The sequence below is a fragment of the Pseudochaenichthys georgianus genome, chromosome 5, assembly GCF_902827115.2.
Source record: "Pseudochaenichthys georgianus chromosome 5, fPseGeo1.2, whole genome shotgun sequence".
NCBI classification, from domain to species: domain Eukaryota; kingdom Metazoa; phylum Chordata; class Actinopteri; order Perciformes; family Channichthyidae; genus Pseudochaenichthys; species Pseudochaenichthys georgianus.
This window is the reverse complement of record NC_047507.1, coordinates 30,215,411-30,231,528: the sequence shown is the minus strand read 5'-3', so window position 1 is coordinate 30,231,528 and position 16,118 is coordinate 30,215,411. Positions and strand designations below refer to the sequence as shown.

At 46.2% G+C, this 16,118-nt stretch overlaps 1 protein-coding gene across 3 annotated transcripts in view; it reads right to left on the bottom strand.

Annotated features, from left to right (window-relative positions):
• Nucleotides 1–16,118, bottom strand: part of rap1gapb (RAP1 GTPase activating protein b) — a 132,998-nt gene that overhangs the window by 93,643 nt on the left and 23,237 nt on the right. The window contains exon 2 of one of the 3 annotated variants that reach the window (XM_034083069.1): nucleotides 11,926–11,966. The exons of the other annotated variants lie outside the window; for them this stretch is intronic. The gene's annotated coding sequence lies outside the window, so the exon portion shown is untranslated. The remainder of the gene's footprint in view (nucleotides 1–11,925; nucleotides 11,967–16,118) is intronic. 3 annotated transcript variants of the gene reach the window in all.

The following is a 16,118-nucleotide window of genomic DNA, read 5'->3' as shown; positions in this document are numbered from 1 at the left end:
ACATTTGCAATAAAGTGAAGTGGCAACCGCTGTTCAATGGGAAACAATGAACAGTATGCGCCCACTCAGTATAAAACACTGTCTTCTGAACAGAGAAGAGACTGAGCTGAGCTGAGCGGTAATGGCCAGTAGTCAAAGTGCTGTCAAACCCAGATGTGGTGGAAACGTCACTCACGGCTTTGAGATGACAACAAAGCAGTGACCTTACAGAGTGAAGTGAAAGCTAAAGTTAACTGAATTGTCTCACACAGAGAAGATGTAGCTGTCATAAAGTCCCTATTTTTATCCATACTGAAAAAATATCAAAAATACATTCAGATAAATACTTGGGTGTAATAGTAGACCATGTTCAATCCTACAAAGACAACATAAATAAATCTGCCAAAGGACAAAACTAAGAATTCATTGCATTTAACGTATTGTCTCTGACCCCAACCATGTCCTAAACAGAGTTTATTAAGTGTTGCCATCAAACTGAAGCTATCTTTTACAAAGCCCCTATGGGGACATTTATTAGTATTACCTTTCCAATGCGCACAAGAACGCTTTTTTTTGTCCATGTCCCCTTAGGGGCTCCGTACAGTTTTGTGCACCAGTCAATCCCAGGTCAAGTGTACATTAAGGACTCTTGAATCAGAATCCCTTTATTTTGTCCCCAGTAATTGTAATGTTAAATATATGTTTCCTTTATTCTTGTCTTAAATAATTGTCCTTGTAGATTTTGCAAAAGGAACAGCTGTGATGCAAGAAACTGCGGTATCTAGGATTCAAGAGTATCTGAAAAGAAACAGGCAGTGAAGGTGACCTGCATTGACAAATGTAGCTTTGAACATGAAACACACCCTTTTTGACAGGCTCATCTGTCATTTTAGGCTACAGCTCAACACTGCTACCACTGCTTGCTTACTGCTTGTACCTCTGACCCAAGGTCCAGAGACTTGCCTTCATACAGCTGAGGTCAGAGCCAATGAAGCAGCGGACTGAAGCGGGCGGCGGCGAGTTAGATTGCATTGTCATAACCATAAACCTGCACACAGGAGCTCCAAAGAAAGAATTTACTGAGAGTGAAATGGCTGCCTAGTTAATCATCAACGTATAAATGAGTCACCATCCAAGTCAGCATGGAAAATTAGTCAATAAACCCACTTGCATAAATGTCAGAGGCGCTTCTGTCATCTCAGAAATAGCTTTTCAGAAAATCTAAATAAATTGCAAACCAATTAAAAGTTTTGCCATCAGGTTTTGTAATTTTTTCACGTAGCATTGTAATTGTTCTCCATCATATTACTCTAAGAAAAAATATTTCATTTAAGGCCGCAAAGACCTTTCTTTGGAATTGGATTTTCTATCCAACTGTTTAAACTCCACATGAGATTCATGTTACCATGTGTATTCCCTTCTATGTTTATGTTTTTATTTTTTCTATGTGTTATTAATGAAATATAGCTGGTTAATCGGTTTACAAATATGTGCTGACAGGTTTATTAAATGACTTGTTATAAGTTGCTAGTTTATGGGCTTTATTACTATATAGGATTCAGACAATATATTTTTTTGAATTAAAAAAAGGTAATTGTGTATATATGAAAAATATATGATTATATGACTAAATACTAGAAAATCTAATTAACAATAGTTGATCCTATATGAGTAAATACTGCAAAAACTTTAAATTACACAAATATTGTATTGTCCGGCTGCATGCAACTGTGTTCCTTGTGTTGCCAAGTTTTAAATGGAAATGCTTTTAACTGCAATGCTCAACCCTTTAAGAACTAATCAAAGTAGTCAGCCATGTTGAGCTGCATCTTTTGCAGATTCCTCAAAATGCCACAAGGAATATTAATGGCTCTGGGGAAGGTGTGAGTTCCAGTGTGGTCCGCAGTGATGGAAGCAGATCCTACATTCACCTGACGGTATCATTCACCCTGTTAAACGTGACAGTTTATGAACATTTGACACAGCCATGGCATTCTTCACAGAGTTCAGTATTTTGCACTGTGAAACCTGAGCTGTCAGCAGATCATTAATTATCCACCCTGGAGTAAACAGGAAACCAACACAGATTGCTCTCCTGCTTACTGTGGCTTGCACTACCACGACTGTCAATAATGGAAGCATAGAATCACACACACACACAACTGTAGGAACGGAAACATTGTTTGAATCGGAAAAGCGTTGTATGTGGTACACGATCAGACATTTATGTTGATATAATCAGATCCCTGTCTTTACCTATATTTCATTCACAGAGCTAGTGCTTTCTTGATGTTAAAATAAATCAAAAGTAAAAATATATTACTTTCCCAAATAGTTGACTTATCTTTCACTCTTGAGCAACAACACCATATGTATTCCCCGCTCAAGAAAATGTTATTTTAGACATTTCACGAAAAATCCAACCAGAGGTATAAAACAGCAGAAAATGGGATTCATTTGTATACTGGAAACTGTAAAAAAAAAAATGACCGAACTGACAAATACAAAGAGTAGGGAAAGTAAAAAATGGGATCACATGAGTTCAGCTGCATAGTAGATAAGTACTTACAGTAATACTTGAGTAAATTACCCAACTTGACAGAAAACACAAAAGACGCTAGCTTCACTGAATTTCTTTCAAACTATTTTTGGCAAAAGTTGTGGTTCAACTCGACTGGGCATTTTGGAGAAAAAATGGTGAGAAATGATGTGAAGAAATCTTCTGCTATAGACAATAAAGGGCATAAAGGGTTAAACCAGGGGTGCCCAACCAGTCGATCACGAGATGTGTCTAAAAATAGAACAACATAATTCTGTGCTATCATTAATGTCCTATAACATAATCTTCCTGTGCCAGAATAATGCACTTTAACACATGGGCGCGGGAAGGGGGTTGCTGAGGGCGCTGCAGCACCCCCTAGCGGCGGGCAGGGGGTGCGGAGCTCCCCTGTCTGAATTATTATTTGACGGTTATTGCTGCTCCCGCTGTGCATAATCTGTGTAATATGTAGCCAATAAATTCCACATTGTTGGCTACAATTCTGTTGCCCCGGACAATTCTACCTCAATAATATAATACATTAACCGTGCCTTACGTGAACCTCATCATGACACTAGAGAGGACGGCAGGAATGTAATTTCCAGTGTTCAGTGAATGCAACAGAGGCATGACACCAGACCAATCAGAGAGTTGCATGGAAATAAAAGTGTGCTTGTGTCATTCAAGCTCGGCTGTGTGTGTGTGTGTGTGTGTGTGTGTGTGTGTGTGTGTGTGTGTGTGTGTGTGTGTGTGTGTGTGGAAATAGCGCATTTAGTGTGTGTGAGAGAGGGAGAGAGAGGGGGACCGGTGCCAGCAGCAGGGACCGTGTTGTTAGCATCTGGTTAGCTAGCTGCACTAACGGACATACGGAGCTGTTGTTTGTTCCACAACAAGCTGGAGGAGAGCTCTCCTCTCAGACTGAGAGGCTCATGTGAGCTAAATGACTCTCTGAGTGTTTAGATAGTTCACTTTAGTCTAAGTTATCTCAGTGGGTCTCAAACGGTTTGGTCACACATTATTCAAAAGATTATTTCCGTGGCACACCTCCATATGATCACTATAGTTCTAAAAAAAAATAAGAGAATAAAGGAAAAACAGTTATGAAATACTATATGGCAGTAAAACAAGAATACAGTTTGAAAGGGGAGTGATTTGTAAAATATCCATAAATAAAAAGTAAATCTGTTTACAGTTCTGTTTCATCTGGGTGTTGAGAGATGTATTCATAGATCTCTTAATGTTGCTCTCAAAGTGCACCAGATTGATGCTTTTAACTTCAATATTTAACGGAGCATCCCCCCGGACCCCTCTAGAGGAGGTGAGGTCTGCTCCCCACTTGTAACAAATAGCACTTTACCCCTGCCTATATGCCGTGAGCTGATTATCGAGCCTTCATTGTAACAGTTGCGGGTGTACTGTGTGTTTGCGTGTGGGGAGTGCTTTTGTGTGTGCTCTATAGTGCCCGTAATAGTGTTCACTGGAGTCCAGCACCTCAGCACCCCCACTCAAAATACCTTCCCGCGCCTCTGCTTGAACGCATCAAAGCTTTGTGATTGGCCGGCGTGGCTGGTGGAGAATGGGCACTATTTCGCTGACGTTGTCCGTGTCAACAGGAGTGACAGTCCGCACACACACACACACAAGACCGCAATTATGGCAGAAGGAAAAAAAGCCCAAAATATATCATTTTCACTCCGAGTGGGAGGATGATTATTTTTGTATCTATTCCAATTCAAAGTCCATCTGTCTCATCTGCAATGCGAGCGTGGCTTTATCGAAGAAGGGTAATTTAGGAGCGGCGTTTCAAAACAGTGCACCAACGCTACGAGACGGAATTCCCTCCTAATTCTGCCCTACGCTCCCAAAAGGTGAGGGAAGATACAAGTTAAAAACAAGTAAAAAAAAAAAGTTAGATACAGTTATTAATCAGCTCTAAGTTTGTGTTTGTTTGAACTTATTCATTATAATTATTGTATGGTATAAGAATGCAAACTGAAATTGATTATAGTGTGGTGATTAACATTATTCACCCACGGATCTATGGGTTGGGGTATTGTTCTGCACCGACATTTTAGTGAACCGGACTTCCTGTTTCCGCCGGTCTTCGCTTCCCGGGCATGAAGTTGTTTCCATGTGTTTTCAGATACTAAATCAAAGTCTAGCTTGTACCTTCGATACCCCGCCTCCGACTCCCGTCTCTCGGCACTACATTGGTGACCCTGACATAAGTCTTGTTGAAGGATCCGAGACTGAACCGAGCATGGCAAGTAATGCCGGTTTTTTCAAACTGCCGGAGTTTTGGGAGACATCTGCGGCTGCATGGTTCGCTCAGGCGAAGGCTCAGTTCGCCCTCCGCGGAGTGACTGATGAAGCAGCACGCTATTTTCACGTTGTTTCGGCGCTGGGGAGCTCCACTGCGACCCGGACGGTGGGCTTTATTACATATCCTCCTGCCCAGGATAAATATGCAGCGTTCAAGGCTTTCCTGCTAAAGACTTTCGAGCTGTCACGGTCGGAACGGGCCCGACGCCTGCTCGCGATTCATAGCCTGGGGGACAACAAGCCTTCTGACCACATGGAGATGATGCTCAGCCTGCTGGGTACGGAAGAACCTAATATTTTGTTCATAGAACTGTTTCTTCGGCACATGCCGCCGCATGTACAGACAGCGCTCGCTAACACGGCTATTACTGAGCCCCGCGCTTTGGCCGAAGAAGCCGACCGGTTTTCCTGGCAACACAGCGTTTTACCCCGGAGGTGCTGGCCCCGACACGCAGCGGCACCTTCCCTGGTACAGGCATGCCACCGAGCAGAAGCTCCGGGGCCGACGCCAGCAACTCCAGCCCTGGCCGTGTTATTACCATGCACGCTACGGGGCGAAAGCGAAGATGTGCCGTCCCCCCTGCACCTACAAGATAACGGGAAACGCCAAGGTCTGCACTCGGTAGTGGCCGCGAGCGTGGGCACATCCAACCGGCTCCTGTTCATCAGGGACACCCTCTCTGGTAGAAGACTCCTTTGTGACACAGGAGCCCAGCGGAGCGTCTTGCCGGCTACCGTGGAGGACGCCACCGGTGGAGGCCACGGCCCACCTTTAACGTCCGCTAACGACACCCCTATTCGCACCTATGGCACAAAGACAGTGGACCTGTGCTTCGAGGGTTAGTGGTTTAAGTGGTATTTCGTCACGGCTGACATCTCCTTCGCCCTCCTCGGCGCAGACTTCCTTCCAGCTCACTCTCACGGGGCCAGCACCTTCTCAGTGAGTTTCCCGACTTGACGCAGCCCACCTTTTCCGCTGCCACTACCAAACACGGAGTAGAGCACCACACAGCGACACTGAAAGCCCCCCTGTCTATGCTAGGGCCCAGCGGCTCAACCCTGACATGCTGGCGGTCGCCAAGTCGGAGTTCGTCAACATGGAGCGTCTGGGCATCATCCGCCGCTCAGACAGCCCTTGGGCTTCGCCGCTTCACATGGTCCCTAAATCAGCCGGGGGCTGGCGACCGTGTGGTGACTACCGCCGCCTTAACGACGCCAGACCGCTACCCGGTCCCTCACATCCAGGACTTCTCTGCACACCTGGCGGGCAAGCTGGTTTTCTCCAAGGTGGATCTGGTGCAGAGCTACCACCAGGTGCCGGTGCACCCTTCGGACGTCCCCAAAACTGCGGTAATTACGCTGTTTGGGCTTTTCGAGTTCCCGCGTATGCCGCTTGGACTTAAGAACGCAGCTCAGTCCATTCAGCGGCTGATGGATTCAGCGCTCAGAGACATGCCATTCATCTGCGTCTATTTAGACGACATCCTGGTCGCCAGCTCCTCCTCCGAAGAGCACCAGGCACATCTCCGGGTCCTTTTCGCGAGGCTCAACCAACACGGCCTGATTATCAACCCGGCGAAGTGTCAGTTCGGGTTGTCCTCCATCCATTTCCTCGGGCACCTCATCAGCAAGGATGGGGCCGGCCCCCTCCCGTCGAAAGTGGAGGCCGTGTCTGCCTTTCCACGACCGCCTACAGCTCGGGCGCTCCGAGAGTTCCTCGGGATGGTGACGTTTTATCACCGGTTCATCCGCCGGGCGGCCCACACCATGCGCCCGCTGTACGAGGCCCTCAAGGACAAGTCCCCCGGCCAGGCCATAGACTGGACGGCTGAAAGGGAGGTCGCTTTCAACGCCACCCTAAGCGAAGACGCCATGTTGGCTCACCCGTCACACAGGGCCCCCCATCGCTATCACCACCGACGCGTCTGACTACGCAGTGGGCGCGGAGCATGAACAATGGGTCGACGGTAGGGCTGCACGGTATTGAAAAAAACTGACATCACGATTTCCCCCCCCCCCCTGCGGTATATATTGCGTTTTTTTAACCCCAAAGTCCCGGCGGGTACTTTACTTTTTTTTTCACGACAGTGTCTCAGGGGATCGTAATATTTAAGAACCTATTAATGTGTTATACCAGATTAACGGGAATAATCTCAGCTAATTGACGATACAAACCATTTTTACCAAAACAAAACAAGTCTCATAAGAAGCATCTAAATGACCCGAGCGAAAAATGCTAACGCACTTTGGCACAGAACTCAAGATAAAAGTACCCTTATTATTACTTATCGTAGCTGCATTTACAAGATATCCGATTAAACCTGAGGTTCCACAGATTATTTAGGTATATAGTATCATCACTGAGTGATCTGAACTCGGACAGGGGAAGCAAACAGACATCACAACACGTACCTTTACGTAGCTTCTTGGGGAGATGTCTCACCGTAACTGTCAATCTGATCAAAAGACGTGTTCAATGGCATTAAAACGAGAAAGAAAAAACGCGGCTGAATCGGTTAATCCATAGGTTTTTAACGTCTCAGTATAAAAAAATGATTTAATTTATAATCCATAATTCCATTTTTATGTAAATATCGCAGAGCAAAAGTTAGCTGCTAATGGTAGCCACCAGAGTGGCTGCTGCTTCCGGTCTTGGCTATGCGGCAGTCCAGCGCAGTCTAACACACACACATTACCAAATAAGGAGTGAGAGTGACGCGTAGCCAAAACCGGAAGCTGCATACACTCTGGTGGCTCCATTAGCAGCTAACTGTTGTGCTCCGATTTTTACATAAAAATTGAATTATGGATTATAAACAATTGCTTCAAAGCCACATATACATTATCAACCTATGGATCAACCGATTCAGCCGCGTTTTTTCTTTCTCGTTTTAATGCCATTGAACACGTCTTTTGATCAGATTGACAGCTACGGTGAGACGATCTCCCGTAAAAAGGTACGTGTTGTGATGTCTGTGTTTGCTTCCCCTGTTGCGGGATCGGATCGCTTAGATACTATACTTAAATCATCTGTGGAGTCTCAGCTTTAATCAGATATATTGTATGTGCAGTTTCGTAATAAGTAATAAGGTTATCTTTATTTTGAATTCTGTGCTAAAGTGCGTTAGCATTTGTTTTTTAAAATGAATAAAACCGCACGTCCCTGCGGTGTGAATACCGCGCATGCGCATACCGCGGTTATCGCCATGACACGGTGTATCGTTCAGCCCTAGTCGATGGCACCTGGCAACCGCTCGCCTTTTTCAGCCGCCAGTTGACTCCCAGGGAGCGCAAGTACAGCGCTTTCGACAGAGAACTCCTTGGTCTCTATTTGGCAGGTCGCCACTTCCGTTTCCTGCTGGAAGGCCGGGAGTTTGCGGCATTCGTGATCACAAGCCACTGACCTTCTGCATGTCCAAGGTGGCCGAGCCGTGGTCCGCCCGACAGCAACGCCAGCTTTCGTACATCTCCGAGTACACCACGGACATACGACACATTGCTGGCAAGGCTAACGTGGTCGCGTACTGCCTCTCCAGAGCGGTCATCGGAGCTGTGCAGCTGGGCCTCGATTACCTCCGCATGGGCGCTGACCAGGCCTCTGACCACGGGGTCCAGACCCTCAAGGCCTCGGTCACGGGATTACGCCTGGAGGAGGTCATGGTCGGTCACTCTGGCGCAAAGCTGTGGTGTGACGTCTCCACGGGCCAGCCTCGACCGCTGGTTCCTGCGGACTGGCGCAGACCCGTTTTTGAGGCGGTTCACAATCTTTCCCACCCCGGTAGGAAGCCGTCCGTGAAGTTGTTATTGCAGAAGTTTGTGTGGCAGGGGCTTAAGAAGGACGTGAGGTCCTGGGTCGACTCGTGCGTGGCCTGTCAACGGGCCAAAGTCCACCGCCATACTAGGGGCCCTTTTGAACTTTTTGCGGTTCCTGAGAGGAGGTTTGACCATGTCAATGTCGAAATCACCATGTGTGTTTCTATTCACTCCAGTTGTTTTCGTCCCGCAGGGTGGTTGACAATATTTCAGCTCAAATTATATTTATGTTGTTGCGGTTAGTAAAATGAAGTGATCAGGGTAATGGTTTGTGAAAGTGTTTATTGACCTACCTATTGTATATATAAGACTATGGACTACGACATTTAGGTTGACCGTTTATTGAACACGTTGTTGCATACGCTCCCATGACAACACCACTGTATCCGGTTCACACATCCCAAAACTCCCGGTGCCATCTTAAAAAGGCACAGTCACACCTGATGTGACACATACATAACATGTACCCCCCACAAGGAACCCAATTAACTTTTAGCTATCTACTCTAGATGAACTGGGTAGACTGCCAGTCACCAGCATAGCCATGTGGATTATTCTGCCACGCAACAGACTATGCTCGGAACATTACCCCTGAGAGTCACAAGCTCACAATATAGTCTTCTAAGTATCTTGGTCTGACCCGGACACGGGCCGGATGAGCTTCAAAACTAACCACTGGCTCAACCGGCTCAGGTGGGAACCCGGCTGGACCCTGCAACTGCTCATCAGGAAAAACAAAGTCCCCGTCCTCCCTGGGTCCACGATGGGGGACGGTGCCACCTTCCGAAGCCGGCTTGCATGCCACCGTGATCCGTTGGCCAGACGGCCCGTAGCCGATCCAAAGGGAGCTGCAGCTCACGGCCCATCATCAAGAGGGCTGGGGAACTGACGGTAGTTGAATGCGGCGTCGCCCGGTAGTGAAGCAAGGTGCGAAGCAGCGCAGCTGAGAACGGAAGACCATCTGCCAGGTGTGCTCTGATCCCGTTCTTTAGGGTTTGGTTGAACCTTTCCACCCCCCCATTTGCTTGCGGGTGGTAGAAAGCTGTACGGATGTGTTTAATTCCCCCTCCCTTCCACAAAGGTGGCAAACTCAGAGGAGACAAACTGTGGGCCGTTATCCGTAGTGATGGCGTTAGGACTGCCCCACCGAGCAAACAGAGAGGAGAGGAAGTCTGTGACCACACGAGCCGTTACGGACCCTGTGGCGACCACCTCTGGCCATTTCAAATGGAGGTCGTAGGCCACCAGGAGGAAGAGTTGGTGGTGCGGGACACCATGCAGCTCCAGACAGATATCCAGCTGCATGTGCTCCCAAGGCGCGCGTGGCCACTGCAAGGGTGGTGGGAGTGGCGGGCCAGTTTTGCCACTGACCAGGCAGGCCGTGCACTCCTTCACCATTGTCTCTATATCTCGATCTATGCCCGGCCACCACACCAAATCCCTGCAGCGCTGTTTTACCTTCACGATACCCAGGTGGCCCTCGTGCGCCATAGACAATACGCGGGCCCTGAGGTCGATGGGAAATAACGTGCGGAGGCCCCGGGCCACGCAGACACCGTTCCAGCAGGTCAGCTCGTCCTTGACCCGATGAAAAGACGCCAGCTCCTCCAGGAACTTCTCAGGCCATCCCTCCCGGATGTAAGTGCGGAGCCGGGAGAGCGTGGGGTCCTCCTCCTCCGACGTGAGCCGAATGTCATCCAGGGAAACCACGGCCTGAAGCGGGCGTGGAGCATGAGTATGAGCTCTGACTCTGTTGCGTCCGGGCCCGCGCCGGGCACTGGGGTGGGGGTGGCGCGGGAGAGCAGGTCAGCCACCACATTCTCCCTGCCGGGAGTAAACACTGTGGTGAAGTCATACGGCAGGAGTCCCTCTGACCAGCGGTAGATCCTCAGCGGTTTGTGCCCAGACCCCAATGTACTGTAGCAAGCAGGGCTGTAAGAGCCTGATGGTCAGTACGCAACATAAAATGCCGCCTATAAACGTACATGTGCCACCGTTCGCATGCCCAGACGCAGGCCAGCGCCTCCCGCTCCCCCACTGAGTATTTCTGTTCGGCCGAGTTGAGGGACCGAGAGGTGGTCAGGCGGAACCCCACAAACTCGATGACTGGAACAGCGAAGGTGCACCGTGGAAACATTCAGGAGCGACTTGGAGGCCCCCGTATCCAGCTGCAGCGGGAGGCAGACCCCATCCAGCTCCACCGTGCAGCACTTTAGCGGTCAGGAGATGGCGCCCACTGAGTGGATGGTCGTCAGTGCGTGTGGCCCAGGCGTACGTGGAGGTGGGCTGTCGGCTGCAGGAACAGACCCGTGCAAAATGGTTCTGTCTGCCACAGCGTTGACACCTCTGTCCCTTGGCAGGGCAGTTTGGAGCTCGACTCTGGTGCGATGATGAGCCACAATTACCACAGGGCCGGCGTACTGCCGTACCCTGGCGTGCTGCAAAGTTCACATCAAAGTTGTCCTCAGGGAAAACCTCCCCGGGAGGCTCCATGGGTAGCGCCAACGTTTGAGTTAGTAGCATGGGTCTGTGGGGAAAAGAACCGGAGGAGGGAACTAGCTGGGATGCTAAGGCTGCTGCTGACTCAAGCTGGAAAGCTACCTCCACTGCTCTTGTTAAAGTGAGCTTGTCTGTCATCATTAGCAGCTTTTCTCTGAGCGTCGAGCTGTTAGTGTGCTCAGCCAGCTGATCCCGTATTAGTTCATCCTCCAGCGCCCCGAATTTACAGAGGCTGGCTAGTCCCCTCAGATCAGCCACGTAATGGTGGACGGACTCACCCGCCTGTTGCTGGCGTTGCCGAAAAACAATCCGCCGGAGCATAACATTTTGTGGGGCAGCAAAGTGTCCAGTGAGCAGTGTAACACAGTCCGCATATTTCGGAGCGAGTCCGAGAGTCCGAAAAATCCGCTGTCCCTCGCTGCCCAGTGAGTGTATCAGCAGGGCTTTCTTCCTGTCGTCGTTAGCTTCAGCTAGCCCCGCGGCTACTATGAACGTTTCGAAGGACTCAAGCCAGCGAACCCACGGAATCGGCGATTCGCCCGGCAGTGCGAGGAACGGAGAGAGAGGTGAGAGTAGAGAATCCATAATCCTCGTCGCCAATGTTTTATATAAGACTATGGACTACGACATTTAGGTTGACCGTTTATTGAACACGTTGTTGCATACGCTCCTATGACAACACCACACAACTGTATCCAGTTCACACATCCCAAAACTCCCGGTGCCATCTAAAAGGCACAGTCACACCTGATGTGACACATACATAACACTACCTGTAAGCCGCCGAGCAGTATGCTCTTCTTGTCAGCTGCTCCTGTGGAGAAACAGAAAAATAATAATGAAAACGTGGAGCTATATGTTTGAATGTTTACTTAATATTCTGGAAAAGGCACCAGAAGAAGAAAAAAAAAGGAACAAATTCCATCTTCCAAAATTGCTGAGCTTAACTGAATGCACTTTTTAATCACGAGCATTCTTTAGAAATAAATGACATGCTGATTTGTTAGTGATCACACACACACACACACACACACACACACACACACACACACACACACACACACACACACACACACACACACACACACACACACACACACACACACACACACACACACACACACACACACACACACACACACACACACACACACACACACACACACACACACACACACACACACACACACACACACACACACACACACACACACACACACACACACACACACACACACACACACACACACACACACACACACACACACACACACACACACACACACACACTGAAGTTAATTGGCAGCTTTGAGACCACTCGTAATGAATATCAATTATTGCTAAAGTGGAGCTGTGTAAATTAGCCGGTGCGGTTCTATTGTGGAAACACAGGCAGGGCTTTAACTGTGCGTTAATGGCAGGCCTAAGCCACCGAGACAATTCTGTCCTTGAGCTTAAAATATTAATTGAAACTGGGTGAGGGCCCAAATGATTGGTTGGCAATATGTGCAATACATTGATGCTTTAGGAGTTTCGCTTCTGAATTAGACGTTTATCATTTGAAACAGCATGCTACATAAAAAAAAATTCAATATATAAATAAATATAGGTATTATATAATTAAAAATATAATATATTACAGTCTATTAACGTCAGGTAGATTATGAAACAGCCATGATTTTCTTTTTGAGGCAAGAACCTGAGCGACATGACTTTATCTGCTATATTAGTTTTACATTTGAAATTGCCTTGTTTATCAGTGTTTATTACATGGCTTAGTTGAATACTCGATTCTGATTGGTCAATTCAGAACACGTGACACGTTGTTAATACCGAACAGACAGACCGCTGTCAAGGACTTATTGACCGTTGTTAAGGACGCTCACATCTTCAGAAAGAAGTCCGGTCGATTGAACTGTATACAGTTGGGCCGAAAAGCAAACATGCAGTTTGCTTTTGGAACTGGGACAAGAAAAACTGCGGAGAAGTAACGGGCAGAAACCCTCCTTTTTACGCAGCGGTCCAGACATAGACATCAAACGGCGACACATATTCACTTGCCAGTTACTTTTTCATTAGGGCAGGGATATCTAGATACTTTCCAAGGTTTGACATCATGAATTGTGCTACTTTTAAAGCAAGGAGCGATGTTTTCAAATCTGTAATCAAAAAGCTCCTCAAAAACGCTATCGAAGCCTGCCGTTGCTACGTTAGTTCAAACAGTAACAACGGACTATTTTTCTTCGCGGATGCATGTCAATTTAAATCAATACATACAACTATTTTTTAAATCAATAAAATCATTTTCTAAATCCATAAAAGCATTTAAATTAATATTGGGAGTCATAACGTTACTTTGTTGAGAATGTGGCCATGTAATAAGCGGGATAATGTGCTGCGACGCGGTCATTATGGGGAAAAGAACACCTTCATGCCGATCTAGATCCCTCCGCTTCGCGTCGGGCTCCTGATCAGCCTGTCGGTGTTCTTTTCCCCATAATGACCGCGTCGCAGCACATTATCCCTTACATGTGGTCACGTTTTACTAAGAAGGTTTTCTGAGTAGTTCTGTTGTTTTTTTCCATAATAAATTCACATCACTTCTTTAATCTGTGTGACATTAAAACGCATCTAGTTGTCTGGGGAGTGCATCCATTCTCTTAATCTTACTAATTTTCCATGTAGCCAAAGCCTGATGTAGCTTATTCCTCTGTGTCATAGATCTCCATTATTGGAGAAAAAAAACACATTAATGAGCCTCACTTGTTCCTTCATCACAATGAACATGGTGATTGTTATTTAGAGTCAATTCCCAAAAAAAAAATGTAATTAGTTTTACCTTTTAAAAAGACATTACAAAAAAATTTAAACAATGGATTCTGAGCTAATCGTTGCAGAGAGAAGTACTGCGGGATGAACTAACACACTGTTGCTTTTGGCCTCTTTGTATGGTATTATTACGTATTTTCTCTTTTTTATCCACAAGTAAACAAGTCATACCTGGCCATTAGAGCATCCTTTCAGAAGTTACCTGGCAGCAAAACATTGGCAAGTTTCTGAAGGTCATCCTTACCGAGAGCAAACAAAAACCGAGAGCAAAAAAAAGGAAAAAGCTCCGGCGGACAAACATTACCGAATGGTCATGGCTTCAAACGGGCTGGTTCTATTGATTATTGGAGTCTCAATTTGTTCTGGCCTTTTAATTCAATGCAAGTATATTCTAATAGTAGTCAATATTATGTTTTGCTCAATAGGTAAATTTGTTTTGCTTTCAATCAAGTTGTGAGTTCAACCCATCTCATGTACATACATTAATTTGCCATTACACCTGGTACTGCTTGTTCCTTAGACTGTCTCACTCACTCTGCCTAATTTCCATCAACGCAGCCATTATAATTATCACCACCATCAATGATATATCGGCTGTGCACACTAATCCTAATTAGCAGTAGGAGGTGGGGCTAATCAGCCAGTCCAGTTATCTTAATTTACCAATGCCGCTGAGGAGGAAATGGAAAAGGAATGAAGGTAATTAAGTCAACAACACTTTAATCACAATATCTTGATGAGAGAATTGAGATAGATAGTTGCTAATTAAGCGTGATTTCAGGTGGAGGGAAAGCAGAACACATGATTTAAATATGAATTGTCTGTACATAAAAGGTGAAAACAAATCCAGCAATGATTGCCCCGTGAACAAATGACCTTTTTATGTTTATTAAAGAATCACGAATCTCAACTTATTTCCATTTTGTTCTCTCCTGTTTGCTCCATTTTAACAGCAGTTTGCACAACTTGCAAACATCATGCTGCGTGCGGTAGCAGCTGGTGAGGAATGACCAACATAAACAAAAATATTCTCCCTTTTCCTACACTATTTTTGCATAAATCTGGTGTACCAAGGGAGCCTGTTTGCATAAGCAGCTTTCCTTCACAGGGTATTAAAATACTAGAGAAAAAGAGTTCACCCTCTCCGAGAGCTCACGGGGGGAAAATTCAAACGTGTAGCGATCAATACATTAGCAGCATCTAAACACGTACACTTATTAATTATGCCCAAAGGAATCATCTTGCTTTGGGCATAGCGATTTTCCTAATGTGTTACTGCCCTTTTTGAAAATCGTGACTAATAGCTCTAAAGAGGGCCTATTATGCTCAGGTTCATAATTGTATATTGTGTTTCTACTGGGACATGTCTCCATGCTTTAATGTTCAAAAAGGTCTTTATTTTTCTCATACTGCCTGTGCTGCAGCACCTCTTTTCACCCTCTGTCTGAAACCAGAGCCCAGTCTGCTCTGATTGGTTAGCTGGCCGTTTCTGTTGTGATTCAACAGCTCAGAGATGTGTCGGAAATGTTCCGTCTCTTAGTCTATCATGTGCAATGTGTTTGGGAGCTACCGCATAGAAGTGCAAGTGTTACATAATGGTTGCGTTTCAGGCAGGGAATTGTAACCTTTGTAAACCATTCACTTGCATCAAAACATATGTAACACACTAAGGAAAGGGATAACCCCAAAAGGCACAATAGGGCCTCTTTGGCCGGCTCTGTTGTGATTGGTCAACAACTAAAAAATGTCCCACCCCTAAACTTGTCACCTACAATGTGTTGGAGGGCTAGCCAACATAAGTTACATTCAGTCAGACAACTCACGTGTTCCTTTAACATGTTTATTAGAAGCATCATATCATATCCCCACTACAGGTATGTTTACTCCACTGCATTTATTTGAGTTACTTTGCAGATTCTGATTAATTATGTGAAATATAAACAACCCTTAAATCAGACTTTAGTTACACCTGAGTAAAATTCAGGTAAGGTGATTGTCAAGTGCCAACAACCAGGAGAGATATTTGATAGTTGGTGCTTGAGAAGACTAAACATGTATCTGCAATTGACATGAATGGAAACGAGTAATAAAGTATATTCATTACTCGTTATTCTAATAGTTAATTAAAGACTGTATA